The sequence below is a fragment of the Ixodes scapularis genome, unplaced genomic scaffold (genome assembly GCF_016920785.2).
Source record: "Ixodes scapularis isolate PalLabHiFi unplaced genomic scaffold, ASM1692078v2 PGA_scaffold39__5_contigs__length_11793443, whole genome shotgun sequence".
Taxonomy (NCBI): Eukaryota; Metazoa; Arthropoda; class Arachnida; order Ixodida; family Ixodidae; genus Ixodes; species Ixodes scapularis.
This window is the reverse complement of record NW_024609867.1, coordinates 2,150,382-2,169,752: the sequence shown is the minus strand read 5'-3', so window position 1 is coordinate 2,169,752 and position 19,371 is coordinate 2,150,382.

Here is a 19,371-nt window from a genome sequence, read left to right as displayed (position 1 = left end):
CGTCCTGTAAGAGCGTGTGTTTATTCTAAAACAGTCAAAATTCTATGGCTAGTACAGGCTTGGAAGCTTCCTTCAAAAGACCCTGCAGGCATAACGCACAGTTTCCTAAACATGAAAGACCCATTCTCCTACACAGTTTGTGCGACGGCTCTAAGCATGCTCTGAGAAAGAACACTGTTTTTAGAGGGAGAACAAAAGTTCATTTCTTTCCTTACAGTGACAAATGTGAGCCTGTCAGAGGAGAACTCAGGACAGCCGCCTGAGACTGTCTCGTCGAGAGGGTATTTATATTTTTGGAGACTGCACAGGAGAGCGAGGTGTCAGTAGTCCTATCGGATATATCGTGGCGAATACACAAAAAGGCTATTACATATGTATTAAGAAGCCACATCCAGACGATATTTATTATACAGTTTTTCTAGGTATGCTACATTTGGGAGAGCGCCTCAGTTAATTATCTTGCTTGTTTTTGTCATTTTAGGTGCTTTTCGCCTACTCGAAAGTACTCCAAAGGCAGTACTTTGCACAAGAAAGATATTGTAACGGATTGAAAACATTCGAAAAATGTAAAACTGAAAATACTTTTATTGAGGCAAGCTTGTGCCTACATATACTGAAGGGAAAAGTACCAATACCTTGTGTCAGAATCGAAATGTTTAATGACCGAAGCAGTGTGTTGCCGCTGCTCTTATACACGCGGTACATTCAGGAATGTTCTGAACCATAACAAACAATGAAATAATAGTTTGGAACTTAAAAAAACAAACGAAAACTAGTATTTATAAAAAAAAAAAATTCAAGCCGAGCGTTGTTTTAACCCTGTTCCGCCGCGTGGCAGGCGCGCGCATTTCCAACTCATTCACGAAAGCGGCAATATGAATACGGAGACAACATTTTTCAAACAAATTTGGAGTGTTTGCATGGGACATGTGATAAGTAGGCGCAGACGAAGACGACGATCACTTGAAGGTTTTCATTTTTGTATGTCTGGCTAGTTTACAGCAGCTGACAAAATAACTCCCATTGGAAAATTTTCAATCGGCCACTAGCGCCACTCTAGAAACATACCTCATAACTTTGGTCACATTATCAGCCATTTCCTGAGAGATGGAGATGATGTCGTAGTGCACATTTTTGAATCGATATAAGGAACAACAAAAGTTTAGATACTTCTTGTTGTCATTCGTGTAGTCTTATTTCAGTGTCTTCAACGTGCCGTCATTTATAATAGAAAGACCAGGACGACCATCGTTGAGCTTAATATTGTGCACAAAAAGTTCCTTCTAGTGCCTTAGTCTAAGTCTTTAAAATGTATGAAATGGCGCTGGACTATTCTACAAACCAACAATATTTATATTATGTTAAGTGTTACAAATAAAGTTGTGCAAGAAAAGTGACGTTTAATACGTTTTATTTCAAAGTTTAGTTGGTATTAGAGCACCCTGTGACGTGAACACGTTGTGCTGTAATGGACGGCTGCGTATTTGAAAGGTCTTACAGCGACCTTGGGGAGCGGCCTTTTCGGTTCCATTTATGGCCTGGGGTTTGCGAGATCGCCGAAAGAAGTCCCTTCATCTCCTCCGCAAGCTGAACCTGCGATGCGAAACAACCGCGTAAAGAAGTACATTTAAGTTGAGCACAATGGCCATTTCTCTGCTTTCGAGACTTCGAAGATTGCCAAAAATACATATATAAGAAGCTAAGTTTCCCTTTGTCAATGTCAAAATGACAAAGTAAAGCTAAAGGAAAAAACAAAAAGAAAAAACTTTCAGCCTTTCCACTTTCCTGAGAAGGAAGACCAGCGAAGCTGTACTATGGTGGAAATGAAGTATATATTAATGTAAGAATTAAGGTAAGATTGAGTAATTGCTTATGTGACATCCGTATTGTCCCCGGTTGTCTTTGTTATACCACGCCAACCGCCGAAGTCTCATGAACGGGAGTTGAGGCGCCACTAGTCTTTCCTCCACCCCATTCAACCTCGGTATACGTGCTCCGGTACCGGTGGGTACCTGTAGCTGTTCAAAGTCGCGAACCGGGGCACCGCGCCTTTGAACAGGGAATCTCGGCGCGTTCTGCACGCCGTTTCTTTGTAGACGACCGCCGACCCGATACACTGCCGCAACGCGCACGCGTCCGTTTCCCGTTTCATCTCGTCCGACACGCCGCCGATCATGGATACGTCTCCGGCGGAGTCGGTCACACAGGGTGCACGTGACGCCAAATGGTTCTCCACGAACTCCCTCCGGAACCTCGGCGTCGCACCCGTTAACTGTTCAGCCGGCGTGGAGTGCTATCGTCGCCGGCCTCGCGCTTGCGCTAGGCTTCCGTGGCACGATCATCGCTCGTGGCGTTGACTCGCCGTCGTCGTTTACATCGATGGTTCTGTTCTCCGCGGCAGCTTTTCAGCCAATCGATGTGCTCTTCTTCCGCAAGGAAGTCTGAAGCGATGGACGCAGTGGAAGTCGAGGTGAGAGCGGTTTCGCGTCGTTTGCGGACCCATTCGCGCTGCTGCGTACGTCGCCGCTCCTTCCGTACCCAGCCTTCCTTCCCCGAAAGGGCACGCAGCCGACCCATCCTGAGTTCAAACCAAAACTGATAAAAGTATGAAAGAGGGCGCAAAACAGACGAGGACGAAGAAACACACGTGACGAGCGTTGTGCTTGTCACGTGTGTTTTTTCTTCGTCCTCGTTTGTTTTGCGCGCTGTTTCCTACGATGAATTCCCAACAACGCGCCCAAGTATCCATTCTTCGATGATAGCTGGAAAGGTTGCCGCCATCTACGAGCGACGGCGGAAACCAGACTGGTTGCGTGCTTGCCGCCGTCGCTTATAGATAGCGGTAGCTGTCCAGAGGTCTGTGTAGGTTTGTGTCGACGCGATTTTGGTACCGGACACAATCCTGGGGAACCTACCCCTTAACAGCTCCGCTGTAAAACCTCTATTGCAGATAACTGTAAATGAATGCACTGATTTTTCCCCAAGTGTAGACAATTCGCAAAATTAGGGGCCTTAATCTATCCAAGCAAATGCGGCTTAATTTTTCATACTTAACTGAGGATACAAAATTTTATCAATTTAAAATTAACACTGATAAAGCGGATGCAGTTTTAAAGGAATGTTGAATATGGTTTTGTATAAGAACGAGCTAGTGATAAATAGTGACGTAGTTCTGCATCCCTGATTTTGAATATCGCAAGCATTTGACCGAAACGTATCTATAGACGCGAAAAAAAAAGCTTTGTGTTATGTCGTATTCAGAAGATTCGTCTGCCTTGTGTGTGCCGCTGCGGAGGTAACGCCGGCACCAATTTTGCACGTTAGGATAAAGCCTGCAGAAAGCACTTAAATTTGAGATCTCTGTATAATACTTCATGATTCCTTCTTTGCACCGAATGCGAAGGGAAAGAGGGGATTCAGCGTTATTTTGAAAGCGCTGTTGTGGCTACTTGGCGCATCATACTGAAATATAAGTTTGTTACTCTTAATACCGGGGGCAACTAAAGGGTATTTAAGTGTTTTTTTTTCTCAGTTACAGAACCGCTTCAGCTTCACTGTAATCAGTGCTCCATGACGTGTGGTAGCTCGCTGTGACTTATATTTACCCAGAATGGCCGAATTTGCCGCATAAGTTATCGCATGAGGTTTGATAGCATATCGCTTACCTTTGGCAACAATTTCGACCAGCTCATAGTAAAGGCCCTCTGTGATAAAAAAAAAAGTATATATAAATGGTGATATTTGTCACAACACAAGTTTAATATATGCAAATTCCCGCTTTTCATCTCCGTTTTATTTCAAATATTTTATGTTAACCAGCTCAAGTGCTTCAAATCGTATCGTTTAGAGAACATATAAGTGAAAGTTTTGCTTGGCGTGAAATCAATATAAAGGGTATTAACACACTGGGCAAGCACAGTCAGGAAATACTTGATGCCAACGATTTATGCCTTTTTTTTTAATGTTGAATTGAACAAGATTTAGGGGCTATGAAATATATTTTAATAATAACAAAGCATGAGGGATCAAAAGCAATGATTTTAAACTGCGAAAATATAATGGGTAAACATACCTAATTTACATTTATTTCTCTTTTTTATTAATCATGACACGTATAGCTAAGAAGATCCTCCGACGATTCCTTAAACTACCTAAACTAACGAAATCTTCGGAATCACCGGCCTTTAACTTTTTTGTATGCAATTTAGTAACGTGAAATGGTAACAGTGAAATCAACAAGTGAAAATAATGCAAAAATAAACATTGAAATATAGCCGCACTTTTCATTGCCGTGACATAAGTTGATGGCATACTTTCAAGTCGAGTGGGCTGTCTAAAAATGGACGATGCCGAGCATTTGTTCCGCGCTGCTGGGTGGACGCTGGAGCGAGCTTCCAAATCAATCATTTTACACTATGAAGCTGCTTGAAATCAGTGGGAACAAAGTCTACAAGCCAAAGAGTTAAACACTTCACTTCCGCTGACGTGACTTTCTTATTGTAGTAAGTAGTGACTTTCACTTTGAAAAAGACGCTGAGGACCAAAATTACTAATTCAATTACTTCGCAAAAAATGTATTTTAAACCAAATTTAAGTTATTTTTTCATCAATGTTTGTTGGTGTGTTTATCGAATTTTCAGGCAAATCTGGGACTATACAATAACGTTGGAGTAGACCTTTTATATAACAAGATATAAAAATCTAAATTTGCAAAGAAAGGAGTTCTCTCTCTGGTTGTGACAGGTAAATTTTCTGTTATGACCGGTAAATTTGCCCTATTTATTAATCTAATTTATTCGTATTGTAGTGCCATACTTTGCTTTCCGTGTAATGTACAGTTTTGCATGTTAATAAAACATTTGTTTGATGTATGAGCAGAGATATAAACCTGCAACGGCGACATTTCCATCGTATATATTCGGTGACATACAAAACGTTTTTATGTTACCTCATTAATTTTGCCAAATAAACCGACATTTTGTTCTCATGCAGCTCAAGTCCATAAACAGAAATAGTCTAATAAGATGCAGTAAATAGCCCGGAGCTCAACCTAATACTCATGTAGCTTTTGTGGGCACTGTACGTAGTACTTTGCTAATCATACCTTTAGTGTTTATATTTATGGTGCGACATGGTGCATGCGACTTGATGAGTTTGTATAGTGCCGTGAACGTTTGATCTTTATGATCTGAAGATTTATGGGCTTTAAAATAAAATGAATACAAGGAGTTCTCTTTGGCAATGTCACAAAAGTATTGTCTTTCATCGTAGTTTAGAATTATATCCAAAACACGATCTATTTTCACAAGGTTATGAGGAGAAGGGAAGTAGGTCGATGATAGGATTTTGGTGAAGTTAAGGTGGAAACAATTCCCAAGGCGCCGAAACACTGATAAGTATTACTGACCAAGATATTTCTTTCTATCCTTGACATTTGCTGCAAAGCAAAAAAATGCGTTCATTAGAGTTGATAGTAACACGCGTATTAATATGCTATTAAGGTAATTAACTAAAAACTTTTAGGGCAAAATACATTATACTGGGCAGAGCAACATTAAAAAAAATGTTTACTTTTGTTGAAGAGTTAGTCAATTCCTATATATTAAACTCGGATTCATTTCTTTAAGTAACCCCCTGAAAATTGCCAGTCGTCCCTTCAAAACGATTGAGCATGCACGGAAGATGTGGGCGCAGGAACGCTCTTCCCATCCTTATCACTTAAACCCGTGGGTAGTGGGATCAAGCTCTCACAGGATGTGCATGCAGCCTTTACTATACCTCGCACAAGGAAAGAGCGGGCTGAAGAGGAGACTGCTCAACAGAAGCAGCCACGTGCTGACCATGATCATCCTCGACGTACCATAAAGATGCCGGTGGTCCTTACTAGGCACGACATAAAATGTGTGGCATTTGTTGTTTTTCTTTCATCGAAATTGAAAGCGCACATATAGGCATTATAAAAGACAAGCGAAACATTCAAATTGTACTGTGTTCTGTATCGAAGCATCTGAGAAGTACAGCCGCGTTTTTAAACTTTCAGTTAAAAAAAATGTTAATGTAATATATGTGCATCATTAGTAACACTGTCATTCACAATTTTGATGAAACAAATTCTACTTTCCGAATTTTCAGGTTCCATGCACAGACTGCCCATTTAATTACCTGTTTCTTAAATAGTACGTTGAGAGATGATTCTCTCAGACTAGTCATTACACAAGGTTATGAGGCAAATTAAGGTGGAGTGTTTTTATTTAGTACATGGATTTAACAATACTGGAACCCCCTGCTCATATTTAACGACTTGTTTGTATATATTACCGCCATAGATGTCCTCCCCTCATGGTTATGGTAGTGGTAAAACACGTGTGAGAAGGGTAAACGGTGGGCGGACATAAATACGTGACCCATAAAACGATGAGTCATACCAATAACGCCTCTCACTGTGGCCATCAACTTTGTTCCTGTACGGGGGAAAGCAAATGAAGGCAATTTTACAAAGCGGCATGCTGTGCACAGTAAGTTATGTTAGGAGCTGAAGTATAGGTAATTTATTAACCTCCATTTAAACACTCAAATATGTTTGCGGGGCAGATCATCTTAGGTTCATGTGGTGGATGAGGCACTTCTACAGATATATTTTTCAGCATATTGTGATACATTGGCTCAAGCACGTTTAAATTAAAAGTATTATTAATTGTCAGCTTCACAACAATTCGGAAAACATTGTTACCTAACGTTTTTGAGTATAAATGTTAAATGTAGGGAGCCAATGATAGTGACAAGTATTTCAAAATCAAGTTAACCATAAGCACCAACAGGATTGCATTCAAAGTATGATATTTTTTTTTGCCATCGCCTCTCCTTTCAACCTAAATTTCTATTATCTCTCCGGTGATAGTGCGCTTATAAATATGGCAGATTTCTGTCCTGTGCCTGTTATCCTTTATTAACCATCTTGCTGATCAATATTTAACTAATTCATGTAAAAAGTCGCAAAGAGCTATTTACTTTTCAATATATTTCTCAATCTTCGATACTATTACTGCACTATACACCCGATAAGGCAGGGCTAGCTTACAATTGAGTTTTACCTTAAAGTTAACGAAACATTTTCTTAAATAATTTAACATTGTCTAAAGGTGCTTTTAACACAATTTTATAAAACAATTGGGTGAGGGTTACATCGATGCCGTGTTTATTTTGCATTTAAAACGCTCAGCGGATATCAGGTGATGGGACTACCGTTACGGTAAACAAAACATGTTAAGTAGATTTTTTGCTTATATATTTTGCTAGTTATGTTGCAATTTCAGTATTGACAGCGTCATGCCTATCGTTCAAGCGTGGTTTTGTGAACATCAAATCTCGGTTCAATTTCTCTTTTTCTCGTCTGTCAGTGCCAGCACTCTCTTCTCGCTCAGACCAAGCTGAGATAATATAACATAAGCTCTCGGTTCTGAGGATACCCAATATTCCTTACCAGTGTTCAGAAGGCTGTTCTCTAAGTCAACCCCCTCTGTAAAGGCAAGGAGGTTCATTAATTAGGTTATGAGTTCCTACGTCTTCATATAAAAGTCTAGTTCTGAAGAACATTTTCTATATTTAGATTATTCAATCAATTCGTGATAGGATTATTATAATCTTGTTTATTTAAAAAATAAGAATATAGAAACCAAAGATTCAAAACTATGGACTAAAAGTTTCAGGTTGTTTCCTTGAATATCTCCGTGGTACACAAAATATGTAAAAGACAACGCTGTTGTGTATTGAGCTAGGGAGATAATAACAATCATAATAAAATTATTATTTATTTTGAATCAGGAAAGCCACGATGCTGCAGAAAGGCTGCAGCCCAAACCAATGTAGGCCTGCTGTGCCATTGAAGCTAAGCCGTTGAAGATATAAGCGCACAACTTGAGTGTCGTTAAAGAGTGACTTACGCTTGGTGAAAAGAGCTTCAGTCTTATTGTACAGGTCACCTGAAACATAGAAATGTTAATGCATTATGGTTCAATGTAGTGTTTAGAGGTAAACGAGGTAGCACAGGATAATAGGCGAATTTTAAGGTATTGTGGTTTACAATACCTAATACAGCATCATCTGGTGAAGGCGGAACACCACGGAACACAAACATTATTAAGGATATAACTTCAACACGTCGCAGCAAAAAAAAAAAAAAAAGAAGAGAAGAATAATTTGTTTGGAGTGAATACGCAGTTCAAAACCGGTCAACTTAGTATTGAGGCACGATCGTGCTGCGAGCGGGGAACTATCAGTGGTATGGCGTCGCACGCAAAGCAGGTCCCGCCGGGATGTTTGCCGCGTTATTATTTCTATGCTTTCTTTCCTTCTGTCGGAATCACCACTATCAGCGCTTGCAAGGTACGTCGTTCTTTTGTCAATTTAACCCAACCAAGTTTACTATGGCGCTGTCAGAATCTTTGCTTCGTTTCTCTAAATGGCACGCTCAGCCCGTAGCAATTGCAGTTTAAAATGTCTTGGTAAAAAAGAGTCAGCACAATTATATACATATCTTAAAAGATGAGGTGCAGTTTTGTAGCACCTCACGATCTTATGCAATTTAATATGTTAATCATGATCATATTTTTGATCCGCGTGTGAATATTCCATTGGACATATTTCTTGCAAGTACTTTCGAAAATCGCTGCATAGGGCGGTGGAGAAGAAATGCTTTTTTTTTTTTTTTTCTTGGGGGGGGGGGGGGGGGTAAACAAATTTCCGATCACTGCCGTCTCTGTGGATTCCAAATAAGCACTCTAATTTGAGTGTTTATTTGTTTTCTGTTTTTGTTCTTTTTTCCCGCTAAGCGTCAACATTGACCTACTTCTTTCCACATGGCCTCCAAAAGAAATACAACAGCTCGGTTCTAACGTTTGGAAGAATCATTAAAAATTTACAAATTAAAATACCTAATGATCTATAAAAGACATGAGCCATTGTCCAGGCATTGCCAAGTAGTTCAGTTTTGAGTCGCGTAGCGTGGGACGCGTACGTGACGCCACGATGGTGTCCCTTTGAGAATGTCTCTCTCCTCCGTACGGTTTCGCAAATGTAGGACGCCGGGCAGTCACTGCAGGTGACCTTGTAAATAACGCCTCTCTGAACGCTATCTACAAAATCGCCTGTAGTGAGTGGCTGCCTGGCGACCTACATTGGTGAAATTGGGCGGACGAGAGACCAGACTCAAAAAACACAATCGTAACGTCACGCACGCATCCCACGCGATGCGAATGAAAACTGAACTAGTGGACCGTGTGTGGACAATAGATCATTATCTTGACTTTGCGGCCGCCACGACCTTGGTTAAAGAGGATAAGGGGGGGCACCGCAAAACTCCTAGAATCGTGGTTCGTCCGCAGGGACAAATTCGTGTGCAACGAAAACCGTGACCCTCGCCACGAAGCTTATACGGACGTTCCTAATAAATAGCGTTGACTTGTGGTTGATCCTTGCATATGCTTTGTAACTACTGAAGATGCCAACGGCATCAGAGGCGAAACCTCCAATTATTTTTTACTTTCTGTTGCGTCAAGTCGGTGCGTTTATTTTAAGTATGACGTGTACCGGCTTTTGCAACATTTTTGTAAACTAAAATTTAATTCGTGATTTAAACCAAAGCGGTTTTAATGTGATGATATAAATCGAACCCATGCCACCAAAATAATTCCGCCAATATTGTTAACTTACCGCTTGTCCATTTTTTTATGCTTTCTCTGAGCATATCTTTATATTTCAATTAAAGACTCATCCAGCGAAAGATGCTGGTATCAGACGGAACACGAGCAAAATTGAGTGCAGTTCTGAGCAAATCGAGTGATAAGTTTGAGTTCTAACTACCACTCCATTCGCCAACTACGTTCCATCCTACTTTAGCAAAACCAGAACGCAAAAGAAACGAAAACCGGAAAAGTAAAGTTTAATTGAAATGATTTGAGAACGCGAAAGGATAAACCAATAAATATTGTTATCTAATCAACAATATCAAGCGATTATTGTTCGCGATTCTATGGATTAAACTAATAAAAAGTTAACTAAATTGTACATTTCATTTTCAATCATTCTTTATTCCGCATTGTTATCAGCGGTCGGACAAATTGATCAATATATCTGCCGTGTTTGGAAACATAGTTTTAGCGAATGCGAGAATGTCCCGAATGTTGTGGGAGTGTTGGGAGATTTTGCGCGACAGTCCCCAATATGTTTCTGACGCAACAGTGATTGGCACGGCAAACACGCAGCGTTACGCTACTGTTTCGAACGCCATGCTGCCTGGGGAACTGTTTATTAAAAGTCTTAAAAGGCTGAAGGTACAACGTTTGCTAGGCGGCATAATTTAAATGTTGAGCAATGCAGCGCGCGACATGTTGCTTAAGCAACGTGGTATCAGTGTAGCACAGACGCGAAAACCACAACGTTGTGTAGTGACCTGTTTGGAATATGTTTCTGACGCAACATTGATCGGCACAATAAGGGCACAGCCTTAGGCTACTGTTTCGAATTTCATGCTGCCTAGGAAACCGTGTACTAGAAGTTAAAAAAAACGGTTGAAGGTACATCGTTTGCTAGGCGGCATAACATAAGATTTGCACAACTGCAGCGCGCGACATGTTTCTTATGCAACGTGGTATTACTGTAGTACACACGCAAACATCGCAATTGTTGTGTAGTGAACTGTCTACAATTTGTTTCTGACGCAACATAGACCGGCACGACAAAGGCACAGCGTTAGGCTACTGTTTCGAATTCCATGCTGCCTAGGAAACCGTGTGATAAAAGTCGGAAAAAGGTTAAAGGTACAACGTTTGCTAGGCGGCATAATTTAAATGTTGCGGAACTGCAGCGCGCGACATGTTGCTTAAGCAACGTGGTATTTATGTAGTCAGACGTGAAAATGGCAACGTTGTGTAGTGAACTGTTTCCAATCTGTTTCTGACGCAACATTGATCGGCACGACAAAGGCACAGCGTTAGGCTACTGTTTCGAATCCCATGCTGCCTAGGAAACCGTGTGATAAAAGTCGGAAAAAGGCTTGAAGGTACAACGTTTGCTAGGCGGCATAATCTAAATGTTGCGCAACTGCAGCGCGCGACATGTTGCTTAAGCAACGTGGTATTTATGTAGTACAGATGTGAAAATGGCAACGTTGTGTAGCGAACTGTTTCCAATCTGTTTCTGACGCAACATTGATCGGCACGAAAAAGGCACAGCGTTAGGCTACTGTTTCGAATGCCATGCTGCCTAGGAAACCGTGTGATAAAAGTCGGAAAAAGGCTTGAAGGTACAACGTTTGCTAGGCGGCATAATTTAAATGTTGCGCAACTGCAGCGCGCGACATGTTGCTTAAGCAACGTGGTATTTATGTAGTCAGACGTGAAAATGGCAACGTTGTGTAGTGAACTGTTTCCAATCTGTTTCTGACGCAACATTGATCGGCACGACAAAGGCACAGCGTTAGGCTACTGTTTCGAATCCCATGCTGCCTAGGAAACCGTGTGATAAAAGTCGGAAAAAGGCTTGAAGGTACAACGTTTGCTAGGCGGCATAATTTAAATGTTGCGCAACTGTAGCGCGCGACATGTTGCTTAGGCCCGCTTCAGACAGAGCGATTTCGCCCAGCAACTTGACGCCGCAACTTGAGCAACACGGGCCGCCCGCGTTCACACGCAGCAACCGAATTGCTGGGACTTGCCATCATCATCATGAAATTTGATATTTCTTACATTATTTAGACGCAAAGCCACGCGCTAAAAACGTGTTTTTATATCTTTGAATGGTGTTGAAAATACTAACTCATATTTCTGAAAAGGTTTATTTCCAAAAACGGTCTATTTCAAACCAGAACCAAGTGTTTAGCTGTCATCATCACCACCACGGGGGTGTCACGTGAAAATATCGCGTCCCTGATTGGCTGCAGCCATTTCAAACGTCTTCGAATTGCTCAGAGTTGCTCGCTCGTTCGAGCCGGACCCGATCTCAGCAATTCGTACCGATCTAGGGAAAGCTGGGGAACAACCCGCCAGCAACCTCAAAATTGCTAGAAAAGTTGCCCTGTCTGAAGCGGGCCTTAAGCAACGTGGTATTTATGTAGTACAGACGTGAAAATGGCAACGTTGTGTAGTGAACTGTTTCCAATCTGCTTCTGACGCAACATTGATCGGCACGAAAAAGGCACAGCGCTAGGCTACTGTTTCGAATCCCATGCTGCCTAGGAAACCGTGTGATAAAAGTCCGAAAAAGGCTTGAAGGTACAACGTTTGCTAGGCGGCATAATTTAAATGTTGCGCAACTGCAGCGCCCGACATGTTGCTTAAGCAACGTGGTATTTATGTACTACAGTTGTGAAAATGGCAACGTTGTGTAGCGAACTGTTTCCAATCTGTTTCTGACGCAACATTGATCGGCACGAAAAAGGCACAGCGTTAGGCTACTGTTTCGAATTCCATGTTGCCTAGGAAACCGTGTGATAAAAGTCGGAAAAAGGTTAAAGGTACAACGTTTGCTAGGCGGCATAATTTAAATGTTGCGCAACTGCAGCGCGCGACATGTTGCTTAAGCAACGTGGTATTTATGTAGTCAGACGTGAAAATGGCAACGTTGTGTAGTAAACTGTTTCCAATCTGTTTCTGACGTAACATTGATCGGCACGACAAAGGCACAGCGTTACGCTACTGTTTCGAATCCCATGCTGCCTAGGAAACCGTGCGATAAAAGTCGGAAAAAGGCTTGAAGGTACAACGTTTGCTAGGCGGCATAATTTAAATGTTGCGCAACTGCAGCGCCCGACATGTTGCTTAAGCAACGTGGTATTTATGTAGTACAGATGTGAAAATGGCAACGTTGTGTAGCGAACTGTTTCCAATCTGTTTCTGACGCAACATTGATCGGCACGAAAAAGGCACAGCGTTAGGCTACTGTTTCGAATCCCATGCTGCCTAGGAAACCGTGTGATAAAAGTCGGAAAAAGGCTTGAAGGTACAACGTTTGCTAGGCGGCATAATTTAAATGTTGCGCAACTGCAGCGCGCGACATGTTCCTTAAGCAACGTGGTATTTATGTAGTCAGACGTGAAAATGGCAACGTTGTGTAGTGAAATGTTTCCACTCTGTTTCTGACGCAACATTGATCGGCACAACAAAGGCACAGCCTTAGGCTACTGTTTCGAATCCCATGATGCCTAGGAAACCGTGTGATAAAAGTCGGAAAAAGGCTTGAAGGTACAACGTTTGCTAGGCGGCATAATTTAAATGATGCGCAACTGCAGCGCGCGACATGTTGCTTATGCAACGTGGTATTTATGTAGTACAGACGTGAAAATGGCAACGTTGTGTAGTGAACTGTTTCCAATCTGCTTCTGACGCAACATTGATCGGCACGAAAAAGGCACAGCGTTAGGCTACTGTTTCGAATCCCATGCTGCCTAGGAAACCGTGTGATAAAAGTCGGAAAAAGGCTTGAAGGTACAACGTTGCTAGGCGGCATAATTTAAAGGTTGCGCAACTGCAGCGCGCGACATGTTGCTTAAGCAACGTGATATTTATGTAGTACAGACGTGAAAATGGCAACGTTGTGTAGTGAACTGTTTCCAATCTGCTTCTGACGCAACATTGATCGGCACGAAAAAGGCACAGCGTTAGGCTACTGTTTCGAATCCCATGCTGCCTAGGAAACCGTGTGATAAAAGTCGGAAAAAGGCTTGAAGGTACAACGTTTGCTAGGCGGCATAATTTAAATGTTGCACAACTGCAGCGCGCGACATTTTGCTTAAGCAACGTGGTATTTATGTAGTACAGACGTGAAAATGGCAACGTTGTGTAGTGAACTGTTTCCAATCTGCTTCTGACGCAACATTGATCGGCACGAAAAAGGCACAGCGTTAGGCTACTGTTTCGAATTCCATGCTGCCTAGGAAACCGTGTGATAAAAGTCGGAAAAAGGTTGAAGGTACAACGTTAACTAGGCGACATAATTCAAATGTTGCGCAACTGCAGCGCCCGACATGTTGCTTAAGCAACGTGGTATTTATGTAGTACAGACGTGAAAATGGCAATGTTGTGTAGTGAACTGTTTCCAATCTGCTTCTGACGCAACATTGATCGGCACGAAAAAGGCACAGCGTTAGGCAACTGTTTCGAATCCCATGCTGCCTAGGAAACCGTGTGATAAAAGTCGGAAAAAGGCTTGAAGGTTCAACGTTTGCTAGGCGGCATAATTTAAATGTTGCGCAAGTGCAGCGCGCGACATGTTGCTTAAGCAACGTGGTATTTATGTGGTACAGACGTGAAAATGGCAACGTTGTGTAGTGAACTGTTTCCAATCTGCTTCTGACGCAACATTGATCGGCACAAAAAAGGCACAGCTTTAGGCTACTGTTTCGAATCCCATGCTGCCTAGGAAACCGTGTGATAAAGGTCGGAAAAAGGTTGAAGGTACAACGTTTGCTAGGCGGCATAATTCAAATGTTGCGCAACTGCAGCGCCCGACATGTTGCTTAAGCAACGTGGTATTTATGTAGTACAGATGTGAAAATGGCAACGTTGTGTAGTGAACTGTTTCCAATCTGCTTCTGACGCAACATTGATCGGCACGAGAAAAGGCACAGCGTTAGGCTACTGTTTCGAATTCCATGCTGCCTAGGAAACCGTGTGATAAAAGTCGGAAAAAGGTTGAAGGTACAACGTTTGCTAGGCGACATAATTCAAATGTTGCGCAGCTGCAGCGCCCGACATGTTGCTTAAGCAACGTGGTATTTATGTAGTACAGACGTGAAAATGGCAACGTTGTGTAGTGAACTGTTTCCAATCTGCTTCTGACGCAACATTGATCGGCACGAAAAAGGCACATCGTTAGGCTACTGTTTCGAATCCCATGCTGCCTAGGAAACCGTGTGATAAAAGTCGGAAAAAGGTTTGAAGGTACAAAGTTTGCTAGGTGGCATAATTTAAATGTTGCGCAACTGCAGCGCGCGACATGTTGCTTAAGCAACGTGGTATTTATGTAGTACAGACGTGAACATGGCAACGTTGTGTAGTGAACTGTTTCCAATCTGCTTCTGACGCAACATTGATCGGCACGAAAAAGGCACAGCGTTAGGCTACTGTTTCGAATCCCATGCTGCCTAGGAAACCGTGTGATAAAAGTCGGAAAAAGGTTAAATGTACAACGTTTGCTAGGCGGCATAATTTAAATGTTGCGCAACTGCAGCGCGCGACATGTTGCTTAAGCAACGTGGTATTTATGTAGTCAGACGTGAAAATGGCAACGTTGTGTAGTAAACTGTTTCCAATCTGTTTCTGACGCAACATTGATCGGCACGACAAAGGCACAGCGTTACGCTACTGTTTCGAATCCCATGCTGCCTAGGAAACCGTGTGATAAAAGTCGGAAAAAGGCTTGAAGGTACAACGTTTGCTAGGCGGCATAATTTAAATGTTGCGCAACTGCAGCGCCCGACATGTTGCTTAAGCAACGTGGTATTTATGTAGTACAGATGTGAAAATGGCAACGTTGTGTAGCGAACTGTTTCCAATCTGTTTCTGACGCAACATTGATCGGCACGAAAAAGGCACAGCGTTAGGCTACTGTTTCGAATCCCATGCTGCCTAGGAAACCGTGTGATAAAAGTCGGAAAAAGGCTTGAAGGTACAACGTTTGCTAGGCGGCATAATTTAAATGTTGCGCAACTGCAGCGCGCGACATGTTGCTTAAGCAACCTGGTATTTATGTAGTCAGACGTGAAAATGGCAACGTTGTGTAGTGAACTGTTTCCAATCTGTTTCTGACGCAACATTGATCGGCACGAAAAAGGCACAGCGTTAGGCTACTGTTTCGAATCCCATGCTGCCTAGGAAACCGTGTGATAAAAGTCGGAAAAAGGTTTGAAGGTACAAAGTTTGCTAGGTGGCATAATTTAAATGTTGCGCAACTGCAGCGCGCGACATGTTGCTTAAGCAACGTGGTATTTATGTAGTACAGACGTGAACATGGCAACGTTGTGTAGTGAACTGTTTCCAATCTGCTTCTGACGCAACATTGATCGGCACGAAAAAGGCACAGCGTTAGGCTACTGTTTCGAATCCCATGCTGCCTAGGAAACCGTGTGATAAAAGTCGGAAAAAGGCTTGAAGGTACAACGTTGCTAGGCGGCATAATTTAAAGGTTGCGCAACTGCAGCGCGCGACATGTTGCTTAAGCAACGTGATATTTATGTAGTACAGACGTGAAAATGGCAACGTTGTGTAGTGAACTGTTTCCAATCTGCTTCTGACGCAACATTGATCGGCACGAAAAAGGCACAGCGTTAGGCTACTGTTTCGAATCCCATGCTGCCTAGGAAACCGTGTGATAAAAGTCGGAAAAAGGCTTGAAGGTACAACGTTTGCTAGGCGGCATAATTTAAATGTTGCACAACTGCAGCGCGCGACATTTTGCTTAAGCAACGTGGTATTTATGTAGTACAGACGTGAAAATGGCAACGTTGTGTAGTGAACTGTTTCCAATCTGCTTCTGACGCAACATTGATCGGCACGAAAAAGGCACAGCGTTAGGCTACTGTTTCGAATTCCATGCTGCCTAGGAAACCGTGTGATAAAAGTCGGAAAAAGGTTGAAGGTACAACGTTAACTAGGCGACATAATTCAAATGTTGCGCAACTGCAGCGCCCGACATGTTGCTTAAGCAACGTGGTATTTATGTAGTACAGACGTGAAAATGGCAATGTTGTGTAGTGAACTGTTTCCAATCTGTTTCTGACGCAACATTGATCGGCAAAACAAAGGCACAGCGTTAGGCTACTGTTTCGAATCCCATGATGCCTAGGAAACCGTGTGATAAAAGTCGGAAAAAGGCTTGAAGGTACAACGTTTGCTAGGCGGCATAATTTAAATGTTGCGCAACTGCAGCGCGCGACATGTTGCTTATGCAACGTGGTATTTATGTAGTACAGACGTGAAAATGGCAACGTTGTGTAGTGAACTGTTTCCAATCTGCTTCTGACGCAACATTGATCGGCACGAAAAAGGCACAGCGTTAGGCTACTGTTTCGAATCCCATGCTGCCTAGGAAACCGTGTCATAAAAGTCGGAAAAAGGCCTGAAGGTACAACGTTTGCTAGGCGGCATAATTTAAATGTTGCGCAACTGCGGCGCCCGACATGTTGCTTAAGCAACGTGGTATTTATGTAGTACAGATGTGAAAATGGCAACGTTGTGTAGCGAACTGTTTCCAATCTGTTTCTGACGCAACATTGATCGGCACGAAAAAGGCACAGCGTTAGGCTACTGTTTCGAATCCCATGCTGCCTAGGAAACCGTGTGATAAAAGTCGGAAAAAGGCTTGAAGGTACAACGTTTGCTAGGCGGCATAATTTAAATGTTGCGCAACTGCAGCGCGCGACATGTTGCTTAAGCAACCTGGTATTTATGTAGTCAGACGTGAAAATGGCAACGTTGTGTAGCGAACTGTTTCCAATCTGTTTCTGACGCAACATTGATCGGCACGAAAAAGGCACAGCGTTAGGCTACTGTTTCGAATCCCATGCTGCCTAGGAAACCGTGTGATAAAAGTCGGAAAAAGGCTTGAAGGTACAACGTTTGCTAGGCGGCATAATTTAAATGTTGCGCAACTGCAGCGCGCGACATGTTGCTTAAGCAACGTGGTATTTATGTAGTACAGACGTGAAAATGGCAACGTTGTGTAGTGAACTGTTTCCAATCTGCTTCTGACGCAACATTGATCGGCACGAAAAAGGCACAGCGTTAGGCTACTGTTTCGAATCCCATGCTGCCTAGGAAACCGTGTGATAAAAGTCGGAAAAAGGCTTGAAGGTACAACGTTTTCTAGGCGGCATAATTTAAATGTTGCACAACTGCAGCGCGCGACATTTTGCTTAAGCAACGTGGTATTTATGTAGTACAGACGTGAAAATGGCAAGGTTGTGTAGTGAACTGTTTCCAATCTGCTTCTGACGCAACATTGATCGGCACGAAAAAGGCACAGCGTTAGGCTACTGTTTCGAATTCCATGCTGCCTAGGAAACCGTGTGATAAAAGTCGGAAAAAGGTTGAAGGTACAACGTTAACTAGGCGACATAATTCAAATGTTGCGCAACTGCAGCGCCCGACATGTTGCTTAAGCAACGTGGTATTTATGTAGTACAGACGTGAAAATGGCAATGTTGTGTAGTGAACTGTTTCCAATCTGTTTCTGACGCAACATTGATCGGCAAAACAAAGGCACAGCGTTAGGCTACTGTTTCGAATCCCATGATGCCTAGGAAACCGTGTGATAAAAGTCGGAAAAAGGCTTGAAGGTACAACGTTTGCTAGGCGGCATAATTTAAATGTTGCGCAACTGCAGCGCGCGACATGTTGCTTATGCAACGTGGTATTTATGTAGTACAGACGTGAAAATGGCAACGTTGTGTAGTGAACTGTTTCCAATCTGCTTCTGACGCAACATTGATCGGCACGAAAAAGGCACAGCGTTAGGCTACTGTTTCGAATCCCATGCTGCCTAGGAAACCGTGTCATAAAAGTCGGAAAAAGGCCTGAAGGTACAACGTTTGCTAGGCGGCATAATTTAAATGTTGCGCAACTGCGGCGCCCGACATGTTGCTTAAGCAACGTGGTATTTATGTAGTACAGATGTGAAAATGGCAACGTTGTGTAGCGAACTGTTTCCAATCTGTTTCTGACGCAACATTGATCGGCACGAAAAAGGCACAGCGTTAGGCTACTGTTTCGAATCCCATGCTGCCTAGGAAACCGTGTGATAAAAGTCGGAAAAAGGCTTGAAGGTACAACGTTTGCTAGGCGGCATAATTTAAATGTTGCGCAACTGCAGCGCGCGACATGTTGCTTAAGCAACCTGGTATTTATGTAGTCAGACGTGAAAATGGCAACGTTGTGTAGCGAACTGTTTCCAATCTGTTTCTGACGCAACATTGATCGGCACGAAAAAGGCACAGCGTTAGGCTACTGTTTCGAATCCCATGCTGCCTAGGAAACCGTGTGATAAAAGTCGGAAAAAGGCTTGAAGGTACAACGTTTGCTAGGCGGCATAATTTAAATGTTGCGCAACTGCAGCGCGCGACATGTTGCTTAAGCAACGTGGTATTTATGTAGTACAGACGTGAAAATGGCAACGTTGTGTAGTGAACTGTTTCCAATCTGCTTCTGACGCAACATTGATCGGCACGAAAAAGGCACAGCGTTAGGCTACTGTTTCGAATTCCATGCTGCCTAGGAAACCGTGTGATAAAAGTCGGAAAAAGGTTGAAGGTACACCGTTTGCTAGGCGACATAATTCAAATGTTGCGCAACTGCAGCGCCCGACATGTTGCTTAAGCAACGT